The following is a 27,001-nucleotide window of genomic DNA, read 5'->3' as shown; positions in this document are numbered from 1 at the left end:
TCCCAAGTTGGTGGAGGCAAATAATCCTCAGCCAAGAACCGGAGGTCGTGATCATATATTGGTGCGACCCCTCATTAAACCTGCTAGGAGGGCTCCATATAGGATAGCGGGAAACGGGGCCCACGTTTTCCCGCATAAATCCGCGACAGCTGGACAGAAGTTTGGTCACTGGTGGGGCACGAGCCAGAGAAAGGACAGAAGGGGGTCCTGTGCCATGCTCCTGAATTGCCTGGGAGTTGATCGAGCCCCTCACCTCGTGGACGTGGCACGGCTTGGGCAGTCACTACCTGTACAGAAGTGGCTTGGAGTATACGAACTGTGAGTAAAAGACCCTGGACTGCAACATGTTGTCTTTGTGCTTCTTACTTTGCCAGCACTAACGGTACTGGGACTCCCTGCACCATCACCCCCACCATCTACTACACTGACCTGAGGCTACACTCTTCCCGTGGGGAGTTATACTATCTCAGCTGCACACACCATCAGCCTCAGGGGACTGCCTTGCAGCGGCGGTTCATAATAGCCGCAATCCACGGGTGGCGTAGTCGGACATTGCAAAACCATATAAATAGACTGCCACAACATTTGGTCTGACCACCCTGAGCCACGGACCGGGTTGCCACTACTACCCCCATTATTGCCCTGTTGCCCAACTACGAGAGCCCCACGGCCCAGGGGGCGAGTCATTTACATTATTAGATAAGAGGTGTACGAGTCTTATCAGAGAAGTGATAGAGAATATGTTATTTTGATCGCCATGATGACTAAACACCGGTATTTATTAATGTATGTTGTATATGTTAATGTCTATTTCTATTTCAATAAAAAGAGATTATACTGAAATTTCATTGAATCTATTCTTCCCTCTACCCGTTAAATGTTCCCCGTGCCATTGGCTGCAACACAACCCCAAAGCAATGATTCATCCACCCCCATGCTTAATGATTGGCGAGATATTATTTTCCACAGTACTTGTTTCCAAAATGCATCCGACTTGTTTAGATGTTCTTTTGCATACTTCTGATGCTGATTTTTATGATAAGGATGTGTGGCACCCCAGGGGTCTGGTTGCCACAGTAATAGAAATATTATGTCTGAGAGCAAGTGGGAGGTTTCTCTGGTCAGGAGCCCTAAGCATGCAACACTGCCCGCCCAGACCTGGGAGGGGAGGAATCTGCCCTTATAAACTGGGTCTGGGGCGGGATTAGGACAGACAGAGTCTGAGAGTCAGAGCCTGGAGAGGGAAAGCGAGAACTAGAAGCTCTGTAGGAGCAGGAGCGAGTGCCAGAGGCTGGAAGCTAGAAAGCTCGCCTTGGCTAAAGATACTAAACCCGGACACGGAGTCCGAGGCTGTGTGGACATCCAGGTCCAGCAGCAGAATCCAACCGGCAGGGGATTCCATGTCCTCTGGCCATAGAAGCCCAGAGGCACGGTCACAAACAAGGGAACAGCACTGCCATCGTGAAGCGGAGGCTAACGGAAGGCCCCAAGTCACCGGCCATACGGGTGAGCACCACACGGTATACACAGGGACGTGGGCTACTTCTACCCGCACACAGCAAGGTAGCCAGGAAAGAGTGCAGAGAGACGGGGAGGCCTACAACTCCACCTGGCCAAGGGGAGATCCTGCTAGCTCTCAGACTGACCAGGCCTCTACTGCTAGCCAGAACTCCCGGGAGGGTCTGCGTTATACCATCAGAAAAGACCCTTAACTGCACCACACATCTCTGTGTTTCATCGCCGCACCAGCACCATTAATACTGGGACGCTCACACCATCACTCTCATCATCCACACTAGCTGCCCTGAGGCAATACTTCTCCCGTGGGGAGTTATCCCATACTTGGCTGCGCATACAACATCAGCCTCAGCGGTCTGCAGCGCAGCGGCGGTCCCCACTGACCACAATCAACGGGTGGCGTAGTCGGACATTTGTTATCACACACAGACTGCCATTGGTTTGACCGCCCTGGGCACGGACCGGGTCACAGCCACGGAGGGCTACAACCCCCAGCGATCCGGCTCCGGGTATCCCCTGCACAGCACAGGCCCAGGGGGCGCGTCAGATGCGGGAGAGGTTTTCTTCTCATGGCTCTTCCATGAAGGCCATATTTGTGCACGTGTCTCCGAAAAGTAGAACAATGTACCACAAGTCCAGGGTCTGATAAATCTTTCTGAAGGTCTTTTGCAGTCAATCGAGTGTTCTGATTTGCCTCTCTAGCAATCCTCAGGAAGTCTGTGTTTCTCATGATGTCATCTGTGTGACAGCATGAGAAACACTGGCAGCTCTGATCGGCGGTAACATCGTTACCACCAGTTAGAGCACTACAGGATCATGCTGTCAGATGTCAGTGTGAGCCCGCAGCTGTGACTATGACCCACGGTAAAAAGCTTACCGCGGGTCACAGGCGTTGGCTGATGAGTGTACTACTCCCATCAGATCAGCCTATGCCTGCGTTCACTAATAACGGCGAGAGCAGGCGCCGCTGATGGAAGTAGTCATCAGCCAGGGCCTGTTCTTAAAGTAAAATAAATAAATACATATTGAATTAAAAATAAAAAATACAGATATAGTTACCTATCATCTAACGCCTTGTCTCCCTAAGATCAGGGGACAATGATGGGAGTTTTAGTCAGCACCCGCAGTGTACATTATGTGTAAACTACAGAATTAAATAAAAAATCATCATGGGCTACTGCCTATTATTCATAATCAGCAGAAGGAAATTCGCCCACTGTAGGCTGATATTACTAATCCAGTTAAAGAGGTCATTCGGCCCAAATTTTCCCTGGTTTCACTGTTGGGATTGTATTGGGCAGGTGATGAGCAGTGACTGGTTTTCTCCACACATACCGCTTAGAATTATCAACAAAAAGTTTTATCTTCGTCTCAGACCAGAGAATCTTATTTCTCATAGTCTGGGAGTCCTTCATGTGTTTTTGAGCAAACTCGATGCAGGCTTTCATATGTCTTGCACTGAGGAGAGGCTTCCGTTGGGCCACTCTGCCATAAAGGCCTGACTGGTGGAGGGCTGCAGTGATAGTTGACTTTGTGGAACTTTCTCTCATCTCCCTACTGCATCTCTGGAGCTCAGCCATTGTGATCTTGAGGTTCTTCTTTACCTTTCTCACCAAGGCTTTTCTCCCACAATTGCTCAGTTTGGCTGGACGGCCAGGTCTAGGAAGACTTCTGGTGGTCCCAAACTTCTTCTATTTAAGGATTATGGAGGCCACTGTGCTCTTAGGAACCTTGAATTCTGCAGAAATTCTTTTGTAACGTTGGCTAGATCTGTGCCTTGCCACAACTCTGTCTCTGAGCTCCTTGGGCAGTTCCTTTGAGTTCATGATTCTTATTTGGTCTGACATGCACTGTGAGCTATGAGGTCTTATATAGACAGGTGTGTGCCTTTCCAAATAAAGTCCTATCAGTTTAATTAAACACAGCTGGACTCCAATGAAGGAGTAGAACCATCTCAAGGAGGATCACAAGGAAATGGACAGCATGTGACTTAAATATGACTGTCTGAGCAAAGGGTCGGAATACTTGTTACCACGTGATATTTCAGTTTTTCTTTTTTGATAAATTTGCAAAAATTTCTACATTTCTGTTTTTTTCAGTCAAGATGGGGTGTAGAGTGTACATTAATGAGAAAAAAATGAAGAACCTTTTAGAATTTACCAAATGGCTGCAATGAAACAAAGAGTGAAAAATTTAAAGGGGTCTGAATACTTTCCATACCCACTGTATCTAATTTTGTTTGCATATTATGCAGTCATAGCAGCTTGCACCTGTTCACACTTGCTGTACATACTGGTTGAAGGTGCCGATAAGTTTACCAATTACATACAGTATATACACACATATATATTTATATATATATATATTTACACTGCTCAAAAAAATAAAGGGAACACTTAAACAACAGAATATAACTTCAAGTGAATCAAACTTCTGTGAAATCAAACTGTTCACTTAGGAAGCAACACTGATTGACAATCAATTTCACATGCTGGTGTGCAAATGGAATAGACAATAGATGGAAATTATTGGCAATTATCAAGACACCCTCAATAAAGGAGTGGTTCTGCAGGTGGGGACCACAGACCACATCTCAGTACCAATGCTTTCTGGCTGATGTTTTGGTCACTTTTGAATGTTGGTTGTGCTTTCACACTCGTGGTAGCATGAGACGGACTCTACAACCCACAGAAGTTGCTCAGGTAGTGCAGCTCATCCAGGATGGCACATCAATGCGAGCTGTGGCAAGAAGGTTTGCTGTGTCTGTCAGCGTAGTGTCCAGAGGCTGGAGGCTACCAGGAGACAGGCCAGTACACCAGGAAAGGTGGAGGGGGCAGTAGGAGGGCAACAACCCAGCAGCAGGACTGCTACCTCCGCCATTGTGCAAGGAGGAACAGGAGGAGCACTGCCAGAGCCCTGCAAAATGAACTCCAGCAGGCCACAAATGTGCATGTATCTGCACAAACGGTTAGAAACCGACTCCATGAGGGTGGTATGAGGGCCCGACGTCCACAGATGGGGGTTGTGCTCACAGCCCAACACCGTGCTGGACGCTTGGCATTTGCCACAGAACACCAGTGTTACGCACACGTCCAGACTGACTGGCGTGAGCATGATTAGTGATCCCACTGGACCATGAACCGAGGAGTGCTTGGAGGGGTGTAACTAAGTATCAACTCGGTCCAACCAAGGTCACACGGTGACTCAGTCGACTCCGTGAACGAGGGAGGAACCGAGGAGAGGTACCAGGTGCTACTCCAGGTCGGACCCTGGTCACAGCTGTTGACCCACACCGGGGAATGCAGGAACAGGCAGGTTAGGCTGGCATACAGACAGGTGGGTACCGGCCGGCACGGCTGGTATGCAGACAGGTGGGTATTGGCAGGCACGGCTGGTATGCAGACAGGTGGGCACTGGCAGGCACGGCTGGCATGCAGACAGGTGGGCACTGGCAGGCACGGCAGGCATGCAGACAGGTGGGTACTGGCAGGTAGGAACACAGGCAGGATATGGACCTGTACAGACTGGGACTTAGTAACGGAGCCGCAGGTGCGGTAGACAAGCAGAGCAGAGCAAAATCCGCAGATGCGGTAGACAAGCAGAGCACAGCAAAACCCACAGATGCGGTAGACAAGCAGAGCAAGACCAGCAGGTGCGGTAGACAAGCAGAGCAGAGCAAAACCCGCAGGTGCAGTAGACAAGCAGAGCAGAGCAAAACCAGCAGGTGCGGTAGACAAGCAGAGCAGAGCAAAACCCGCAGATGTGGTAGACAAGCAGAGCAAAACCCGCAGGTGCAGTAGACAAGCAGAACAGAGCAAAACCAGCAGGTGCAGTAGGCAAGCAGAGCAGAGCAAAACCCACAGATGCGGTAGACAAGCAGAGCAGAGCAAAACCCGCGGATGCGGTAGACAAGCAGAGCAGAGCAAAACCCGCAGATGCGGTAGACAAGCAGAGCAGAGCAAAACCCGCAGGTTCGGTAGACAAGCAGAGCAGAGCAAAACTCGCAGGTGCGGTAAACAAGCAGAGCAGAGCAAAACCTGCAGGTGCGGTGAACAAGCTGAGCAGAGCGAAACCACAGGTGCGGTGAACAAGCAGGGCAGAGCAAAACCGCAGGTGCGGTGAACAAGCAGAACCAGATACACACAAGGTACTTACAATGAAGTAGCGAGTGTACACAAAACTCACAAACAGAAGTTCAGAGACAACGAGTTGGAGTTAGCTGCAGGTTCAGACACTGCAGGAAAAGGGAAGGTTCGGACATAGAGAGAAACAGGTAACGGGCTAGGACACAGTTCAGACAGGAACTGAACCAGGAATAAGATACAGGAGCGAGCCTGGGAACTCAGCCCCCAGGGTGGCAGAGACAGACAAGAAGTCACAGATACAGGTAACAGGCCTGGGTATACAGCCCCCAGGGGCGGAAACAAACAAGATACAGGACAGGACCTGGCAACTCAGTTGAACAGAGCACACTGAATGAAAGTGTTGCTCAGGCACCCCCTACTGGATGGAGGGGGTTTAAGTATCCAGTGACTCACAGCAATAGGCTAGGAGTGCACACACAGCAAATATAAGAATCAGGCAGCAGCCGCGCCGCCGCCCTAAGCAATCAGACAAGAGACACAGCAGGTACTGGAGCAAAGTGTGCAGCCTGGATTGATAGGTAAGATGGCGGTCTTTAATGGTGGGAGGTGGTAAGCCATGCCAGCACGCCGCCAGGGATGTTACAACCAGGATTGGCAAAGTCACCACTGGCGCCCTGTGCTCTTCACAGATGAAAGCTGGTTCACATTGAGCACATGTGACAGACGTGACAGAGTTTGGAGACGCCGTGGAGAGCAATCTGCTGCCTGCAGCATCCTTCAGCATGACCGGTTTGGCAGTGGGTCAGTAATGGTGTGGGGTGGCATTTCTTTGGAGGGCCGCACAGTCCTCCATGTGCTCGCCAGAGGTAGCCTAACTGCCATTAGGTACCGAGATGAGATCCTCAGACCCCTTGTGAGACCATATGCTGGTGCGGTTGGCCCTGGGTTCCTCCTAATGCAGGACAATGCCAGACCTCATGTAGCTGGAGTTTGTCAGCAGTTCTGCAACATGAGGGCATTGAAGCTATGGACTGGCCCACCTCGTTCCCCAGACCTGAATCCGATTGAGCACATCTGAGACATCATGTCTCGCTCCATCCACCAACGTCACGTTGCACCACAGACTGTCCAGGAGTTGGCGGATGCTTTAGTCCAGGTTTGGGAGGAGATCCCACAGGAGACCATCCGCAACCTCATCAGGAGCATGCCCAGGCGTTGTAGGGAGGTCATACATGCACGTATAGGCTACACACAATACTGAGCCTCATTTTGACTTGTTTTGAGGACATTACATCTAAGTTGGATCAGCCTGTAGTGTGTTTTTCCACTTTAATTTTGGGGGTTACTCCAAATCGAGGCCTCCATTGGCTAATAAATTTGATTTCCATTGATGATTTTTGTGCGATTTTGTTGTTAGCACATTCAACTTTGTACAGAACAAAGTTTCCAATGAGAATATTTCATTCATTCAGATCTAGGATGTGTTATTTGAGTGTTCCCTTTATTTTTTTGAGCAGTGTATATATGTATGTATATATATATATATATATATATATATATATATATATATATATATATATATACAGTACAGACCAAAAGTTTGGACACACCTCCTACAGATTTTTCTGTATTTTCATGACTATAAAAATTGTACATTCACACTGAAGGCATCAAAACTATGAATTAACACATGTGGAATTATATACTTAACAAAAAAGTGTGAAACAACTGAAAATATGTCTTACATTCTAGGTTCTTCAAAGTAGCCACCTTTTGCTTTGATGACTGCTTTGCACACTCTTGGCATTCTCTTGATGAGCTTCAAGAGGTAGTCATCAGAAATGGTTTTCACTTCACTGGTGTGCCCTGTCAGGTTTAATAAGTGGGATTTCTTGGCTTATAAATGGGGTTGGGACCATCAGTTGTGTTGTGCAGAAGTCAGGTGCATACACAGCTGATAGTCCTACTGAATAGACTGTTAGAATTTGTATTATGGCAAGAAAAAAGCAGCTAAGTAAAGAAAAACGAGTGGCCATTGTTACTTTTAGAAATGAAGGTCAGTCAGTCCGAAAAATTGGGAAATCTTTGAAAGTGTCCTCAAGTGCAGTTGCAAAAACCATCAAGCGCTACAAAGAAACTGGCTCACATGAGGACCGCCCCAGGAAAGGAAGACCAAGAGTCACCTCTGTTTCTGAGGATAAGTTTATCCGAGTCACCAGCCTCAGAAATCGCAGGTTAACAGCAGCTCAGATTAGAGACCAGGTTAATGCCACACAGAGTTCTAGCAGCAGACACATCTCTTCAACAACTGTTAAGAGGAGACTTTGTGCAGCAGGCCTTCATGGTAAAATAGCTGCTAGGAAACCACTGCTAAGGACAGGCAACAAGCAAAAGAGACTTGTTTGGGCTAAAGAACACAAGGAATCGACATTAGACCAGTGGAAATCTGTGCTTTGGTATGATGAGTCCAAATTTGAGATCTTTGGTTCCAACCACCGTGTCTTTGTGCGACGCAGAAAAGGTGAATGGATGGACTCTACATGCCTGGTTCCCACCGTGAAGCATGGAGGAGGTGGTGTCATGGTGTGGGGGTGCTTTGCTGGTGACACTGTGGATTTATTTAAAATTTAAGGCATACTGTACCAGCATGGTACAGTATGCATCTTGCAGCGGCATGCTATTCCATCCGATTTGCATTTAGTTGGACCATCATTTATTTTTCAACAGGACAATGACCCCAAACACACCTCCAGGCTGTGTAAGGGCTATTTGACCAAGAAGGAGAGTGATGCGGTGCCTTGCCAAATGACCTGGCTTCCACAGTCACCAGACCTGAACCCAATCGAGATGGTTTGGGGTGAGCTCGCAAAAAGGGCCAACGAGTGCTAAGCATCTCTGGGAACTCCTTCAAGATTGTTGGAAGACCATTTCCGGTGACTACCTCTTGAAGCTCATCAAGAGAATGCCAAGAATGTGCAAAGCAGTCATCAAAGCAAAAGGTGGCTACTTTGAAGAACCTAGAATATAAGACATATTTTCAGTTGTTTCACACTTTTTTGTTAAGTATATAATTCCACATGTGTTAATTCATAGTTTTGATGCCTTCAGTGTGAATATACAATTTTCATAGTCATGAAAATGCAGAAAAATCTTTAAATGAGGTGTGTCCAAACTTTTGGTCTGTACTGTATATATATAAAAATCATTGTGGTTTGGTCCTGATGAAGAGGTTTGGAGACCTTGAAACGCATTGACACAATAAACCACATTCATGCTTAATCCTTGTGTGCGACTACACCTTTTGAACTCTGGGCAGTGCGGACTCTGAACCACCGTATTCCTCTCATTTTCTTCATTTGAATTTATTGGTGGTACTGTGTCAAGGGTGTGACAGGTGTAATAGACCTGGCTGTAGAAGGTCACTGCGCTTGGCATTACAGATGCCTTCTTAATCCTTCTGCCTTTATGACCCAGTGGCAATCTCCCTCCTGCTGCTGATTGACACACCCTTGCCTGGCAGTTAAAAACACTACGTTTTCTCCAGGGAATTGCCGGTAATACTTCTATGTACAGGCTTGGAGCATTAGCAATCGGCTAGCGTCTTCTCTGGTGCCCTTGGAGGACAGTTGGCATTACTCCTCTGGTGTCTTCTTAAGCTAAGTTAATCCCCTTTGTTTGTCTACCTTGTTGTCTACAGTTTGTAGTAGGTCCTGACCAGTGCTCACCCTTCCCCCTCCCTATCTAGGGTCTAGCTCTAGGGTCATCCAGGGTTTAGGGTCCTGTTCGGAGATAAATGTGGAACCTATATAGGGATGGTAGGGTAGGCAGGGTGATATTAGATCTGCCTAGGGGTCTCCAATCCCACTTACCCTAGTGTTTTTGCTTCCTCCCATTCTTCCCTTCGTGTTGCACTTAGTCTTTCCCACACCGTGCGTGACATCCTGCAGCAGCCTTTACATGCTTTTATAGGAGTTGTGACTGTTGCAACCATTTCAGGAGAACGTACCTACAACATTTTATTTTTTTTTGTTTATCAGATATCACTGGTGTATCAAGTGTGAGAGACAGTCACTCTGGATCCGGCTGTAGAAGGTCACTGCGCTTGGCATTACAGACACCTTCTTGATCCTCTCATCTCTGTAGTGTAGTGATATCCTTCTTCCTTTAGTACCCAGCGGTGACCTCCAACTTCTGCTGCTGGTTGACACACCCTTGCTTGGTAGTTAAAAACTCTGTGTCTCCAGAGAGTCACTGGTGATAGTTCTATGTTCTGCTGTCTATGCCTGGAGTACTAGTAGCCAGCTAGTTCATTCTTGGACTTGCCTTGGAGGACAGTTGGCCCTACCTCTCTGGTGTCTTCTCAAGCTAAATGTATCCCCTTTGTTTGTTTACCTTGTTTTCTTTAGTTACAGTGGGGCCTGACTAGTGTTCAGTTAAACACCTTAGCAAAAAATATGTAAACAGGGCCTAATTTAGCATGAAAAACCTATAGAAGATTAGACCCATAAATTGTAACTTTTAATAAATTATCTGAAAAGGACTATAACAATCCACAATAGACAAAACAACAAAAATACAAAATAAAGTATTAGGGAATATCCATATTAGGTTACACACTGATCAGGAGAGAGTGCAGGCTAAACCTGTCCCTACTTTATCCCTAATGTCTCTACCTTCCTGGCAGAGGAGGTTGGCACCATAATTTGTGTTAAGTGGCGCCCCTGCTTAACGACGGTGTCCCTTATGTCCCTAAAAATTCTTCTATACTAATAAATACATTTATCCTAATAAATACAAAACTACAGTCGTGAAAAAAGATAGGAAGAAGTGAACGTATAGATTCAGAGACTGACCATTTCAATAAACATTAGAAGACGACAACTGTTCAATAAAGCAAAATGACAGCTCTAGGGAAATTTAGAGACAATACATAACTACAAATAACTGGGCTAGTAGGGCTTATAAATTCCTGAATAAGTTCTATCAATCATTACACGAGCCCAGTATATAACCCCTATCACATGCAGTGGTTAATATTTCTTTTTCTTACATTGTTAAGAGAATCCCTAAAGCTGATTCTCCACAGAGAGGTCTCATATATACAGCAAACTTCTGAATCATCCGAGCAAGAATATAATAGGGGCTGTTCACACAAGTCTATGAAGAACATCAGCCCACAATAGCACCATCAATCTGGTATCATGTAAAGAAAAGAGAAGTAACACTTATCATAAGCTGCCCCTCATATAGTGTCCCTCCCTACCTAGGGCCTAGCTCTAGGGACATTCAGGGATTAAGTTTCCTGCTCTGCGATTGGAGATGAACCTATATAAGTATGATAGAGTAGTCAGGGTGATATTAGATCTGCCTAGGGGTCTCCACTCCCCCTTTCTCTAGATGTTGGGCTCCCTTCCCCTTCCCCCTATTCCTGTCCTTGTACACTGTTCCTTCCCTCACCTTGCATGACAATAAGACACTATTTTACCAGTGCCCCCAGCCACAGAGCAGCTTGTAAAGTATTGATTTACTCCCATGTCTTATTGGGGAGCTAAGGTATCAGAACACAGATGTGACGGCTATCACTGTTCTGTTGTTTGTAAAGATAAATGTGCTCTTATGAGTAGTGATGGGCCAGCACTAAAATGCTCGGGTGCTCGATGCTCGGGCCGAGCACATTGGAATACTCGGGTGCTCGACCCGAGCAACGAGCCCAATGTAAGTATATGGGAAACTCGGGCATTTTTCAGGCGCCTCCCCCCGGCGGTCTGAAGATTGCAAATTGCCCAAATCGATGGGAACAGTGCTAAAATGACATGGGGACAGTATGGGAAAGACCCCTGGAAGCATTTCTGACTCCCAGGTCACTTCTGTCAACAATGTTCATCAGGCGGCCTTTACTATTCTTAAAGGGCCAGCAATCGGCCCTCACTATTCTTAGAGAGCCATCAGCCGACTATGTTTTATTGTTCCCATTACTAAAGAGTAGGTCTCCTATACTGTTATTGCGTATGCAGTGAGTGGCAGGGCTGCCCAAAATTTGGACGCACCCCAATACCACTTTGAAAATTTGGACGCACCCCAATACCCCTTTGAAGAGACTTAGAGGAGGGACTCCTGAAAACAAATTTCCCATTATTAGGAAGTAGGTCTCCCATTGTGTTTGCCTATGCAGTGAATGCAAGGATTGTCAAAAATTTGGAGGCACTCCAATGCCCCTTGGAAAAGACGTGGAGGTCAGAGGGCCTCCTGAAAACAATGTTCCCATTATTAGAAAGTGGGTCTCCCATTGTGTTTGCTATGCAGTGAATGCAAGGGCTGCTAAAAATTGGGAGTCACTCCAATGTCCCTTGGAAGAGACGTGGAGGAGGGTCTCATAAAAAAATGTTCCCATTAGAAAGGAGCGGGTCTCCTATACTGGTAATGCCCATGGGCCCCATAATCACCTGTTTTTTAACACATTGTACCTTCCGGTGAAGAATAAATATTAAGGATTGTGTTTGGCTTAAAAATGGTTCAATCACTCCCCTAAACTAATTAAAGAAGTTATTCAGGTGTTTGATAATTGGTGGAATATCTTTAGAATAGGTCATCAATATCAGATCAGTGAGGGTCCAGCACCGTGCACATCCGCTGATCAGCTGTTTCCCCGTTCGGGACGATAATGCAGAGATACCCCTTATGAATGCCCTGGAAAAATTTGTGACGTTTGAGGTGCCACATTAGGATGGAAAGTTGAGCTGTGCCCTTTAAAGCATTAATGCTTAATGCACTATGTTGATGGTGACATAACTGAATCAGAGAGCAGCATAGGGTCAGCATTAGAAATCGCGAGCATGCCCGTGGACACGTGACGAAGCGCATTGAAGACATTATTTCATCCTCTATCGAAAGCATACGTCATAAATGTTTGATAGATGCAGGTCCCATTGCTGAGATCAGGGACCCACATGTAACTCAAGAACGACCCCATTACACACTGTCAGAAATGGAAAGGTGGCTGCGCATGTGCGGCTATCACCATTAATTTCTATGGGAGCTCTGAAACTTGATGACTTTGCTTGGTTTGATGTGTGTGAGTCGTTGTGGGTGTATACGCTGTATATTACCAGTCTAAGCCTGTCCTGCCAGTCCATGTAGGTGTTAGCACCCGCATGCCTGTCCCTGGCCATCGGTATGGCGGAATCTCACCTCCAAACGTCCCACTTTAGGACATAACTTTTATGTAAATAATCTGTGTATGAAATTACTGACACAAGGCAACATTACAATAATAAGTTTGTTTAAAGCATTTGTATTTAATGATGAATTTGATTCCCCTCGATAATATAGCGATGACATAGTCTGTAGCGCTGTACAGGGAGAACCATAATTCATGTTAGGGACAATTTGGAATAAGCCAATTAACCTATCAGTATATTTTTGGAGTGTGGGAGGAAACCGGAGAACCCGGAGGAAACCCACGCAGACACGGGGAGGACATACAAACTCCATGCAGATGTCCGTGGTCGTATTTGTTTCCACCACCTGAGTGCTGCAGACACCAGTGCTAACCACTGAGTCACCGTGACGCCCGAAAAATGGTGGAAGACTGAGATGTGACTTTCCACTAGTCTTCTGGATGACTTCATCTGTGTGCTGCTATCTTGGCCGAGCCGATGATCGGACTATTGATGGAGCTGGATGGTCGCTGATAGATCTTCTCAGGTTGTGGTTACTAGAACCAACTTGTTCTCACAGTAGCCGCACCCAAACTTCTCGGTGTCGAGAGAATCCGTCCAACGTCCGACTCTGGAGTGGGAGATAAAGCTTATTAAAGATATTAAAGACTGATCCTAAAGGTACACACACATCCAACATCAATGACAGAGCCCCTTCATATTGATTGCAGAAGTCATGAAGCAAGCAGTGGTAGTAGCACATACACCCACGACCAGTATCAGACGCCCGTCTGTCCATAGTTTATTTGAGTCGTATCTTACCTGTACTGGCACCCTGAGCATTGGTACACCACCGGGTAGTGGTACTTCCAACTGTGGAATACAGTAATGGGTGGAAGGTCAGGGTGGATCTGTGCGACCTTCTCACAATACTGCTCCCATAGTTGGTGATGGGCAAGTTCTCCATTGCCATCGATGACCCAGCAGGCAGCATGACACATCTCATGGATCAATGTGTCTCGGAGTCGTTCTAAGGACAAAGCAGGATATAAAAACAATCAGGAGTAAAGATGTGGGGAAGATTTCATCACAGCTAATCTATAAATTGTGCCGGATGTGACGACTACCTGCTGAATCGCAGACTTTATCCGATAACTGGATGATGGCGTAGCGGTCCCCGTTGTTCTCCAGGAATCCAGTGCGACCAGCTGTTTTACGCAGCCTTTTATTCCAGCTGATGTCCATATATGCAGGAAGCTACAGAAGAAGTAGAAATACAGAATATAGAGGTATATACTGTATATAGTGGATACACTAACCCTAGCTCTAACCCTCTATTCACTATCCCCCACATCACCCCATACCTACAGAATATAGAGGTATATACTATATACACTGGATACACTAACCTTGCTCTAACCCTCCATTCACTATCTTCAATATCACCCCATACCTACAGAATACAGAGGTATATACTATATACACTGGATACACTAACCCTTGCTCTAACCCTCCATTCACTATCTTCAATATCACCCCATACCTACAGAATATAGAGGTATATACTATATATACTGGATACATTAATCCTAGCTCTAACCATCCATTCATTATCCCTCATATTACCCCACACCTACAGAATATAGAGGTATATACTATGTACACTGGATACCCTAACCCTATCTTTAACCATCTACTCACTATCTCCCATACCACCCCATACCTACAGAATATAGAGGTATATGCTATTTACACTGGATACACCATCCCTAGCTGTAATCCTTTATCCTCCTATCACAATATACGTACAGAATATAGAGGTATATACTATATACACTGGATACACTAACCCAGGCTCTAACCCTTCATTCCCTATCAACCTATACATACAGAATGTAGAGGTATATGCTATATACACTGGATACACTATCCCTAGCTCTAACCCTTTGCCTCGTATCACCATATACATACAGAATGTAGAGGTATATACTATATACACTGGATACACTATCCTTAACTCTAACCCTTCGGCTCGTAACACCATATACATACAGAATGTAGAGGTATATACTATATACACTGGATACACTATCCCTAGCTCTAAACCTTTGCCTCGTATCACCATATACATACAGAATATAGAGGTATATACTATATTAACTGGATACACTATCCCTAGCTCTAACCCTTCATCCCCTATCAACCTATACATACAGAATGTAGAGGTATATACTATATACACTGGATACAGTATCCCTAGCTCTAACCCTTCACCTTATATCACCATATACATACAGAATATAGAGGTATATACTATATACACTGGATACACTATCCCTAGCTCTAACCCTTCGACTCATATCACCATATACATACAGAATGTAGAGGTATATACTATATACACTGGATACACTGTCCCTAGCTCTAACCCTTTGCCTCGTATCACCCTATACATACAGAATATAGAGGTATATACTATATACACTGGATACACTATCCCTAGCTCTAAACCTTCATCCCCTATAACCCTATTCCAAGCTGTGTGTTATAACTGAATACCTGGTTCTCAAAGACGGTCCTGTTATAAAACTTGTACAGACGTCGTACCAGCTCCTGTTTGTTCTTACGGAAGTCGGTGACATATTTGGACGTGGGTGAAGACAGATTTCTCAGGAAACAGTAATTGATGGGATGCTCCTGTCTCCTGGTAGCAAAGCATCAAAGAGGATCACACATCACTACTGGATATATACTAAGACCGTACACGACCTGCAGACATACAGCTGACACCTTATCTGAAAATATGCTAATAATAGCGCCATCTAGCGACCAGATATCATGAACATGACCCAGATGAAACGGATATATAGAAATACATTACCTTGCTGTCTCCTCCTGCACAAAGCTGAATCGGGGAGAATTGGGCTCTGGAGAAAAGAAGAAACATCGTCATTTACTTCTGTGTCGTTCAGTTTTCCTAATCAATAGAAATCTAATTTTCTTATTTTACAGGAAGGAATTTATGATCCTTCCAGACGCTTTATTACATGCCTGACTCTATGTATAGCAGGTGGGGACCAGAGCCACCATCTTCATCTTCAAGGCTCCTTGGAGACCTTGAAATAAGTGGATGAGACTGAAATAAAGAAATATAAAGACCTTGAGAATGAAGGATTAGCAGCGATACAGTGGCATAATCACAGAATGGGGCGTCCCCTGATCTCCAGTAGACCCCCAGAGCCGCAGACAGTGCTGGAGAGAAGTGAGCGCTCACCTGATGGAGATTCTCATCACCGCTGCTGTCCTCTGTGTCGGACACAAAAACTCTGCGGCATTTTTTATTGACCAGTAACTGGGAAAAGGAAATAATAAAAAGTAAAAAAAAGTCTTCAAATTTCCAGAATTTCAAATAGACAACATACTCCAGAATCCGCCACTCACCTGGTCATCAATACCGCTGCTCTCTGTAATAGACTCAATAATAAAGCGACGTTTGCGCTTATACTCAGACATTTTGCTCACTCAATCAGAATTACAAAAATATCCTCACTCCACAAATTCTATAACCCTCAGTGGAGGAGGCCGTGAGCAGAAGTTTTATCAGTTCTTCATATTGTGACTTCATGACTTGTGTGACATCAACATTCTAGAACTCTGATATTGTGACATCGCTAAGAGCAGTTATTCTGATGGATGTACACATGTAGATAGAAATATTTATAGATATATTTACAACCCCAATTCCAAAAAACTTGTGACGCTGTGTAAATGTATAAAGAGAACAGGAATGTAATGATTTGGAAATCTCTTTTAGCCATATTATATTCACTGCAGAACATAGAAATCAGATCAGAAGATATTAACTGTTCTGAGGTCGGATGAATAAAAATATGAAATTATTTATGGAAACTGTGGACGCCTTGTCCTGCAGACTTCAGAGCAGAGGGACCATCCAGCTTGTTATCAGCGCTTAGTTCCTGCATCTCTGATGGTCTGGGGCTGCATTAGTGCCTCTGACACGGGCAGCTTACACATGAAAGGAGTGATCAATGATGAGCCTTATACAGAGGTGTTGCAAAAAGAGGGATCACCTAAAAATAGTCAATGTATATTAACATACAAGCCAAACAAGACATATTAAAAATATTTAAAAGGCACAAATGACAAATTTTCCAGACCGCAGCTCTATAATGCTAGGATCTACCCTGTCTGTCAATAAGGTAATTTAGGAAACCAAAAGTTGATACCACCTTAATAAAGGTATATTATAATATAACCCAAATCACAGCTATACCAATAATATGAAAATTGTTATATCTATGGCCCAGAGGGCACAAACTTCACATTTACCTTCACTCTGTGTGGCTATTTGCTATTGTGCCGGCAGTAGGATTTTTCTGCAACTTTTCTGACTCTATCATACAATTGTTGTATACACTCCTCTTTATCATCTTTTATTTTGTGCTTTTGTGCATTATTTATTGGGCGTGTATATCTTTAACCCACTATACACTTTAATACTTGCCCTTATTTTAGGGCCTGGGTCATTGATGTAACAATTTTCATATTATTGGTACATTATACAGTAATATATCTGTATTAAGGTAGTATTAACTTTTGGGTTCCTAAATTACCTTATTGACAGACAGGGTAGATCGTAGCACTATACTGCTGTGGTCTGGAAAATTTATGTTACAGGCTTACAGCCATTTGTGCTTTTTAAATATTTTTAATATGTCTTGCATGTTAATAAGCATTGACTATTTTTAGATTTTTAGGTTATCCCTCTTTTTGCATACTTTTTTTCTGTGTATTTGTTGGATCTTTTTTTGCATATTTTGGCAAGACAATGCTAAACCACATACTACATCCATCACAGCAGCATGGCATCGAAGAGGAAGAGTTCAGGTGAAGAACCGGCCGCCTGCAGTCCAGACCTTTCACCAGGAGAAAACATTTGATGCATTATAAAATAAAAAATCCAGCAGAATTCCCCGACTGTGGAGCAGCGAGAATCTGACATCAGACAAGAAAGGGACATTTATCTTTTCATCCGGAAAAATGGATGATTTTCATCAGTTTGGTGGTCAGTTGTGGTCTGTACACCATCCTTCTTTTCCATCAACAGTTATTATCATTCACAAGACCAAATACAGTTTTCTAGGTTAATAATGGAAATGTATCCATAAAAAATGGAAGCTATATGGATGATCTGTATGGGATCTGTTTTTTTGTGCACCTTTGGACTTGAATGGCTTACTCTCATCCATTGTAAGGAAGAACCTATGCATGCTATGATTTTTTTCACTTGCTTTTTTTTAAACACTTATCTAAACAGCCCAATGGACCTAGATCTGTCTGTGTCTAGTTCTGTCAGTTTTTTCACGGAAAACACTGGGAACGACAATACAGTCATATGAACGTACCCTACAGATGATGTTGGAGGAGAGAAGGAGCCTGCATGTTGTATTTCCAATGGTAGCTCATTCTGTTTTCCAGCAGATAAACCGCTGCCAGTGGAATCTATTAGTCGCTCTCATAGAGAACACAGGAGCCAAGCTGAGCGTTCTTGTATATAAGGGGCTCAGAAGAGATGGCTGTCAGTTGAACAATCTTTTGGCTGACAGCTACCTAATGTGTTATGAGTGGGGGGCTTTACCAGTGAAGATCTTGATTTTGACGTGTTTAGGATCATTATCCATTTGTAGAAGCCATCCTCTTTTCAACTTTAGCTTATTACAGATGGTGTTATGTTTACATCAGGGAAAATATATATTTTAGTACTGTGTTAGCCATGGAAAAATTATTAGAAAAATATTAAGATTTGAGAGTCCTCAGTGGCTGATACCTTTTAATGGTTATCAAGTTGCAAGCTTTCGAGACTACTCAGGTCTCTTCATCAGGCATAGTATGACACAAAATCTGAAGAGTCACATATTTATACACAATAGGACACAGAAATAATGCAATAGATGAGACAGGTAACGTAAAGCAGAGCTATTACTGTGGGAGAAAGGTAAACAGTTCTGGCTGTAAATATTGGATTAGTTCATAGATAAGGACTGTGAAAGTTTTATTGTCCAGTGATTGAGGTCTGGTCCAGGTTTATGATGACCCCAAAGCTCTGAAGAGCACATTCCTTAGTTGATGTAGAATGACATAAATCCATGCAACTCATTCATTCCTGCTCTGAAGGTGTCAAAGGTCACCATTAGTTTATATTCCCAAATTTTTCTGTCTCCCTGAGATTTGAAATAACCTTTTAATACCAATAATTTTCATATTAATCATGATGAACCATGGAGGGCTAGAACTTAAATACTTGCTCAAGTTGCTGTGTACAGTCACGCTAGGCACATAGCCCGCTACACTAGGGCTCCTGATTTGTTTTGTCAGCTGAAAAACAGAGCTGTAAGAGTGGTGAGAGGTAACTGGAAGGCTATAATGTGGGCGGTGATAACAGGAGTGTGGGTTTGGGGAGAGGTGGCTATATGTTGGGTATTGAAAAAGAACTGGGGAGGTGTAAAAAGTGACTGCTGGAATTCTCAAAGAAAAACTTCTGTGATTTTGTTTAACCCCTGCGGTTTAAGCGTCTTTAGTTTATAAATCCAGTAGATTTCTTTTAAACATTGCACCCTATTTGGAGTGTCAATAGAAATGTGTTCAATAAGTAATACCCTTAAATCCCTAAGGTCCTGTTTGTGATGAAGGACCATATGTCGGGACAGCCCATGTTTAATAAATCCTGTGGTGATATTATGTCTATGTGAATTCAACCTATTATGTAGTGCCTGGGTGGTTCTGCCCACATACTGTTTGGGGCAACTGTACTCGATGACATATATCACATAATAAGTTCCACATGACATGGGATGAGAGATATTGAAATTCTCACTAGTGGCTACAGAAGTGAAATTGTCTATGGAATGCAAAATAGATTCACAGCACTTGCAACCTCTTTTACCACACTTGGAGACCATATTGTCCCTGACTTTTTCATTATTCTTATTAATCAATGTTCCATGTCCATGCAATCTACTGGGACCCAAGATATTCCTAAGTGTCGGTGCCCTTCTAAAGATTAGAGAGGGTTTTTTTGGTAATGCCTGTTTTAATGTCTGGTCATTTAATAGAATATGCCAGTTTTTTTGAATAATTTCTCTAATTTTCTTGTGTTGTTGATTGTATGTAGTAATGAATTTCTGTTCATGTTCAAAACTTACATCATTTTTGTGTGTTGAAGCCATAAGTAATGAGCCCTGGTCATATCTTTCTTTGACCTGTTTGCAAGATTCTACAACCAATGTCTCAGAATATTTCTGTTGGAACCTTTCTTTGAGAATCTCTGACTGTTAGTCATATTCGATTTCTGTTGAGCAGCTCCTACGAAGTCTTTGAAACTGATAGCGGGGAATATTGGTGAGCCATTTTCTGTAGTGACCAATAGTGAAATGAATATAGCTATTAGTGTCCACTGATTTGAAGAAAGTTTTGCTAAGTATCCTGTCTTCCTCTACATATAAAACTAGATCTAAAAAAATTAATTGTGAGTTCATTACTGTCCTGATTGAAAGAGATGCCCCAATTATTTGTATTGAGGAAATTAAAAAAAAGGTGGGATCAGTGATGTTCCTGTTAATGATGAAGATCAGATCGTCTATGTATCTTCTATAAAATACAACCCCCTTATGGAAGTCTCCCTGGTAAATAAAAACTTGCTCAAATAATCCCATGAATAAATTGGCAAAGGTAGGTGGTACTTTAGAGCCCATTGCTACTCCCTTAATTTGATGGTAGGTCTTATCTAGAAAGGTAAAAAAATTGTTTTTTAGGATGAAAGATAAACCTGCTATATTAAAAGATCTCTGGCTGGAAGACAGCCGTATGTCTCTGGAAATTACATACTCTATGCATAATAGACCAACATCAATATTGGTATATAAAGAGTTAACATCTAGGCTAAGGAAAGTGCATGATTTTTTTCCATTTGATGTCATAGGTTAATCTAAGAAGATGGCTGGAGTCTTGCAGGTAACTCTTTAAATTTTTGACAGGTGGTTGTAGTAGTATATCAAAGTATTCAACCAGATTTGATGTAAGGGAGACTATCCCCGATATAATCGGTCTCCCTGGAGTTTTTTTTTCATCCTTATGAAATTTGGGAAGATGATAAAAGAAGGGCATACAAGGACTTTGGACAGTCAAGAACTTTCTTTTGTTGTCATTTAATATATTCTCATCTACTGCTTTAGATATCAGTTTCTTATATATAGGGATCATTTTCAAAATGGGATTATACTCAATATCTCTGTATTAGTTGTCATCACTCAATATCTGGAGTGCTTCTTTTGTATACACATCATAATCCTGGATAACTATGCCACCCCTCTTGTCCGCTGATCTGAGGACTATATCCCTATTATTTCAAATATTATTAAGTGCTAACTTCTCTTGTCGGTTTATATTATTATCTCTGTATGAGATTGGAGTCCTCATAACCTCCTTGAAATCTTGGAGACTGATGTCGCAAAAAGTATCTATCTGATGGCTTTTACTCCCCACAGGATAGAAGTTGGATTTTTTTCTTAATTTAGTGTGTAATGTTGTGTCATAAGGATTGACTGCTATACTATCATTATTCATCTCCTCCTGATGCATTACCAGCCTTTTAGGAACTGCACTACCCATAGTATTGCAGGTGGGAGACATGATAGAGACCAGACTCTTATTACTGCTAGTGCTCTGTGGAGAGTTAACAGTAGTAGATATGCGCATATTAATTACAACCTTCTGTCCGTCTTTCGTTCTATCGTTAGCATTTGACAACCGGAGTTGTTTTTTGCTATGTATGAATGCAGGTGTGCGGTTGTAAGTCTTATTGTTATTGTTCTTATTCTTATGGTGATAACTATTAGAGAACATCCTTCCTTTGTGGGGAGGAGGATAGGAACCCACTGTTCTCAAAGGATCAGATGACTGATCACTGGATATGACCGACGTTTTAGTACGTGAGGTAGTACTAGTTAGTCCTTTGTAATCATCTCTATCTCTGTAGTTTTTTTGCCTTTTTGATGATAATTTCATGCACATTCTGTAAAATACTTGTTGCAATATTGCTATCAATCTTTCCAAACACAGGATGGGTTTCAAATGGTAATAGGTTTTTTGCGATATCAAATATTCTATTAGTAATTGTTAGACATATTTCTGACCTTTTTGTATGTATACTTTTTAGCAGATTGTGCATGCACGTGTCCAAAATAGTAGTCCATTCCTTATTAAATGGTTTGTCCTCAGGGAATGGTGAGGGAATTGTTATTCTCAAACTCCGAGGACATAGTTTCTCCTCCATATAAATCCTTAGAAAACGAATGTCCAGGTCGAGACGTAGCTCATCTTTAAGTGATTCCTCAAATTCATTAAATAAATTCTTTATAGTGTTGGTGTCCTCTTCATTGAAGTCCATTGAATTTAAGGTGAAAGATTCATCAGAGTATGGGATAGTGCTTCCCATGGCTTGTTTAATAAGCCGTTCTCTGGTTGACATGCGTCTGTCAAAATATTCCATGTTAACAGTATGGATTCGCTAATGCTGCTCCCAAATTAACCAAAGTGCGCTGCTGTCCCCAGCTCAGTTGGCAATAACTCAAATAAGTAAAGAAAGGAGCGCAAGTAGCGCTGATATCCAATAGACAACAGTAAAGATAAAAGGGAAATTGCTCACCTTTGTGGGTTGTGAAATGCACAACTCATGAGAAAGTATATGCTGAGGTGCTGCAGCAGGCACAGGTCCCTTGGGATCTTCGAGTAGTCTAGTATACAGATGATAAAGGTGCCATTAATTACCGCGCTCCTCCATGAAAAAATGTATATATATGCCAGAGATGGATAATGTTCCCAGCATTTATTGGAGACTGTAAAAGCTATAAAAGACTACGTGCTTCGTTGACATCCCGTCCACTTCTTCAGGAACATAGCTGCTACTTGTTACAACATGGAAGGTATATATACACACATACTAGCACATGGAGTGAAGAAAAAAACTGCAAAAGCACCCCTTGGCGCCAAAAAGAGGGGAAAAAAAAGGAGCGAGAGAGAGAGAGAAAAAAGGGGAAGGATATCTTGGAAACACATCTAAAATCATAATGCACATGAACATTTGCTCAAGAGGAGAAAAGAAGTACAAAGTAAGTTAAAATATTTAGAGATTAATTAAAAAATCGTTTCTTTTAAACATAATAAAATATGGGTCTAATATTAATCATGATGAACCATGGAGGGCTAGAACTTAAATACTTGCTCAAGTTGCTGGGTGCAGTCACTCTAGGAACATAGCCCGCTACACTAGGGCTCCTGATTTATATTGTCAGCTGAAAAAAGGAGCTGTAAGAGTGGTGAGAGGTAACTTGAAGGCTATAATGTGGGCGGTAATAACAGGAGTGTGGGTTTGGGGACAGGTGGCTATATGTTGGGTATTGAAAAAGAACTGGGGAGGTGTAAAAAGTGACTGCTGGAATTCTCAAAGAAAAACTTCTGTGATTTCGTTTAACCCCTGCAGTTTAAGGGTCTGCTGGAATTCTCACAGAGGTGAGCAATTTCCCTTTTATCTTTACTGCTGTCTATTGGATAACAGCGCTATTTGCGCTCCTTTCTTTGCTTTCTTTACTTACATCAACTAAGGAATGAGCTTCACAGAGCTTTGGGGTCATCATAACCCTCGAAATCTCAATCATTAGACAATAAAACTTTCACAGTCCTTATCTATGAACTAAACCAATATTTACAGCCAGAACTGTTTACCTTTCTCCCACAGTAATAGCTCTGCTTTACATTACCTGTCTCATCTATTTCATTATTTCTGTGTCTTATTGTGTATAAATATGTGACTCTTCAGATTTTGTGTCATACTATACCTGTTAAAGAGACCTGAGTAGTCTCGAAAGCTTGCAACTTGTTACCATCTTTTCAGTTAACCATTAAAAGGTATCAGCCACTGAGGACTCTCAAATCTTAATGTTTACATCAAGAATTTGTTGAAATTTCTTTGAATGGGGGGGCGTGGCCTGGCTATGGAGGAGTGAAGTCGCATGGTTGTCTGCTCCCATCCCTAGACCAGCTTCAGGGCATGCCTATCACTTCAAATCAGGTCAAAACACTTCCAATGCCGGCAAAAAAGAAGAAGAATATAATGCAGACCAGTGTGAGTACTCAGCGGGTCCCTCCAACAAATATTACCCGCTACCTAAGAAATTGCAGCATCTGCCTCTCCTGCAAGAGTGGGATCTAAGATGACATCGGCTGTCCCTGCCTAGCGCTCCTCATCTCCTGCATCGGAGGTCCAAAGGTCCTGGGGTAAATGCTCCCCCACATCAACATTAGCAGAGCGGACGATACCTTCATCGGCGGAGGACGCGGACCTGGCTTCCCGGACTTGGGGAGACGTGGGAGGCCTTGTTGCTGCTGCGGGGGATCTCCCTCAGTCCAAGATGGCAGATTCTGGCTTTGCGCCTTCGGAGCTCAGGTGCGTGGTGGAGGATCACTTGGTGCCCCGGCCCCTGGACACACCAGATTGGGCAGTACTTATCTCTGCTGCGGGTCCAGACCTGCAGAGGCCTCAGTCACACACTGATGCCCGGAGTTCCCCTGAGAGAGGCTCCTTCCCTGCATTATTACATTCTTCTTCCCCTGGCTGCTCAGAGGAGAGCCAACAGGATGACTCATTACAATGTGAGGCAGTGTGGAGAGACCTCAGAGATCGAATACGAGCTATTCCAACCAGAGGCACATGGAGAATTATATGTCTAGACTGGAGTCCTCTTACAGGGCTGAAGCAGCCTCCCTTAGAGGGGACATGCAAGAGTTAACAGAAAAAGTGTCTGCTGCTGAATCACATACAGCATCAATAGCTCAACAAGTAAATTCTCAGGAACAAACTTTGTCTTCTCACTCATACCAACTGGAATACCTAACAGATTTGATAGATGATATTGAAAACAGAGGAAGGCGCAACAATATTACGATTAGAGGACTTCCAGAGACAATTGAACACCATGAACTGGATGAGACACTACGTCATTTGTTTAACTCTATCTTGGGTCTGCCCTTAGAGAATGAGTTGGAGCTAGATAGGGCTTATAGGTCCTTCGGCCCCAGATCCTCTGATGCGACAAAACCTCATGATGTGATTCTATTTTATATCAAGAATATCCTATACAACTCATGTCTGATCTATCGCACCACACACTACAGAAGAGGAAGGCATTAAAGACTCTATTAGAGGTTCTGAGACAGCAGAACATTCTATACTCTTGGGGTTTCCCTTTCCGTCTACAGGTCCGCCATTCAGGGGCTTTACATGTGATACGTTGCCCTGGAGACATTCCGGCTTTTGTTACAGGTTTGGGGATTCCCCACGAATCTATACCAACAGAGGATTGGCCGAGTCTCCCGAGAGGTCCCAAGTCGGATCTCAATCCACGACCATAAAGAGCGACAAGAAACAAATCCAGAGAAGAAGTCAGGAGAGGGAACAATGGAAAACATATCCCTCACTCCCCAGATTGAATCGTCTATTACAAATGGATCCTGTGGTTAATACGCTAGCCTTCAGCGCTAGTCAATCTTGTGAAAGATATTAGAGTGTTATATTCCTCTAAAATGTTTTCAGCAATGAGTATAGTTGATATTACGAATAATTCATTTATATGACTGGCTCTCAATAATAAGATTTGATTATATTATGTTAATAATATTCCGTTCTTGGACAATATGGATATTATTCCATAAGGATATGTGATATACTGATTCAACGTTTAATATAATGATAAGTAGATGCTAATCTTTGACAGCTTTTGGCTGCTTTTCTATCATAGGTTTTAAGACAAAATGGTATGGCCTGATGTCTGGTTTGGGGGGGGGGGGCTCCCCAGTAGAAAGCCCATCCTCCCAGGGGGGTTTACACTCTGCTGTGCAGGTGTAAAATATACCTATTTCCCCTCATCAGATTGTTTTGCTTTCATTTTGTTATATAATTTTGTTTTGGTTTTTATTTTATATATCCCGTAATTTCTTCTTAGTTTTCTGTGTATTTCCGTTTTCCTTCTTGCCCCACTCCTTTCGTCCCCCTTGGTAATCATGTCCTCTGTTAAAGTAGGCTCACTGAATGTAAGAGGCTTTAATGTCCCACAGAAACGTTCACAAATTTTGTACTCTAGGCACAAACAAAGAGTCCAGGTTCTTATGTTACAGGAAATGCACTTTAAAACTGGGCATATGCCTGTTTTTGGAGATAGGTATTACTCTCGGTGGTTCCACAGCACTAATCCGGATTCACGCTCTAAGGGTGTATCCATAGCCATACACAAGTCGTTGGCCTATACTCTCATAGACTCTCTCATTGATGATCAAGGCAGATATGTGTTCCTCAAACTCAAAATAGCAGAATCAAGATATAGAATAGCAAACTGGTACCTCCCTAGCAAAGATCAGATCTGCACACGTAGGTCCTTTTTAACGTCCCTCTCTGATTTTGCAGACGGAGTTCTGATTGCAGGTGGAGACTTCAACTTCACATGGAATGCCGCGTTAGACTCCTCCTCAGGAAGGGGTGTCGTCCCTCTGAGACAGCTTCGTTCATTGAAATGGGTCATCCATGCCCTCAGGTTGACAGATGTTTGCTGCATTTTAAATCCTCAGGGTAAGGATTATACATATTTTTCTCCTACCCATGGCTCATATAGTCGCATTGATTTCTTCCTGAGGCAAATAGGTTGACCACCAAGACCACATATATAGTTAATTCTCTACGATAGAACAATCAGAATCTGTTCAACGTCTCCAAGAGCAACTCATAAAGAAAAAATGACGTATACAAACATTCATATGCAAAAAAAAAACAAAGTTTATTATAAATGCAAGATATAAAAAACATACACAGTGAAGAGAATGGCATAAATACATTGGTAGTAAGCTAATAAGAGAGATACCACAAACTGAATAACCACATACTAGAAAGTTTAAGAATCAATAATTTCGGTAAGTAAGGGTATGGGTATGTCAAGCATATGCCATAACCCAGCTACAAAAGTGTAAAGTATCAAGAAACTCCACTGAGATGCTAAAGTGCACAGTGCATAAATAAGTAGTAAAAAGGTAAATCCATTTAGCACTCAAAGATGGATAAATATATACTATTACTCACATGTGTTTGTCAGTATGTCAGTCCAGGTATCGTCACCCCTA

Source organism: Phyllobates terribilis, unplaced genomic scaffold (assembly GCF_046119375.1).
Source record: "Phyllobates terribilis strain yellow unplaced genomic scaffold, ASM4611937v1 Scaffold_444__1_contigs__length_1506546, whole genome shotgun sequence".
NCBI lineage: Eukaryota > Metazoa > Chordata > Amphibia > Anura > Dendrobatidae > Phyllobates > Phyllobates terribilis.
Note: the sequence above shows the minus strand (reverse complement) of the source record.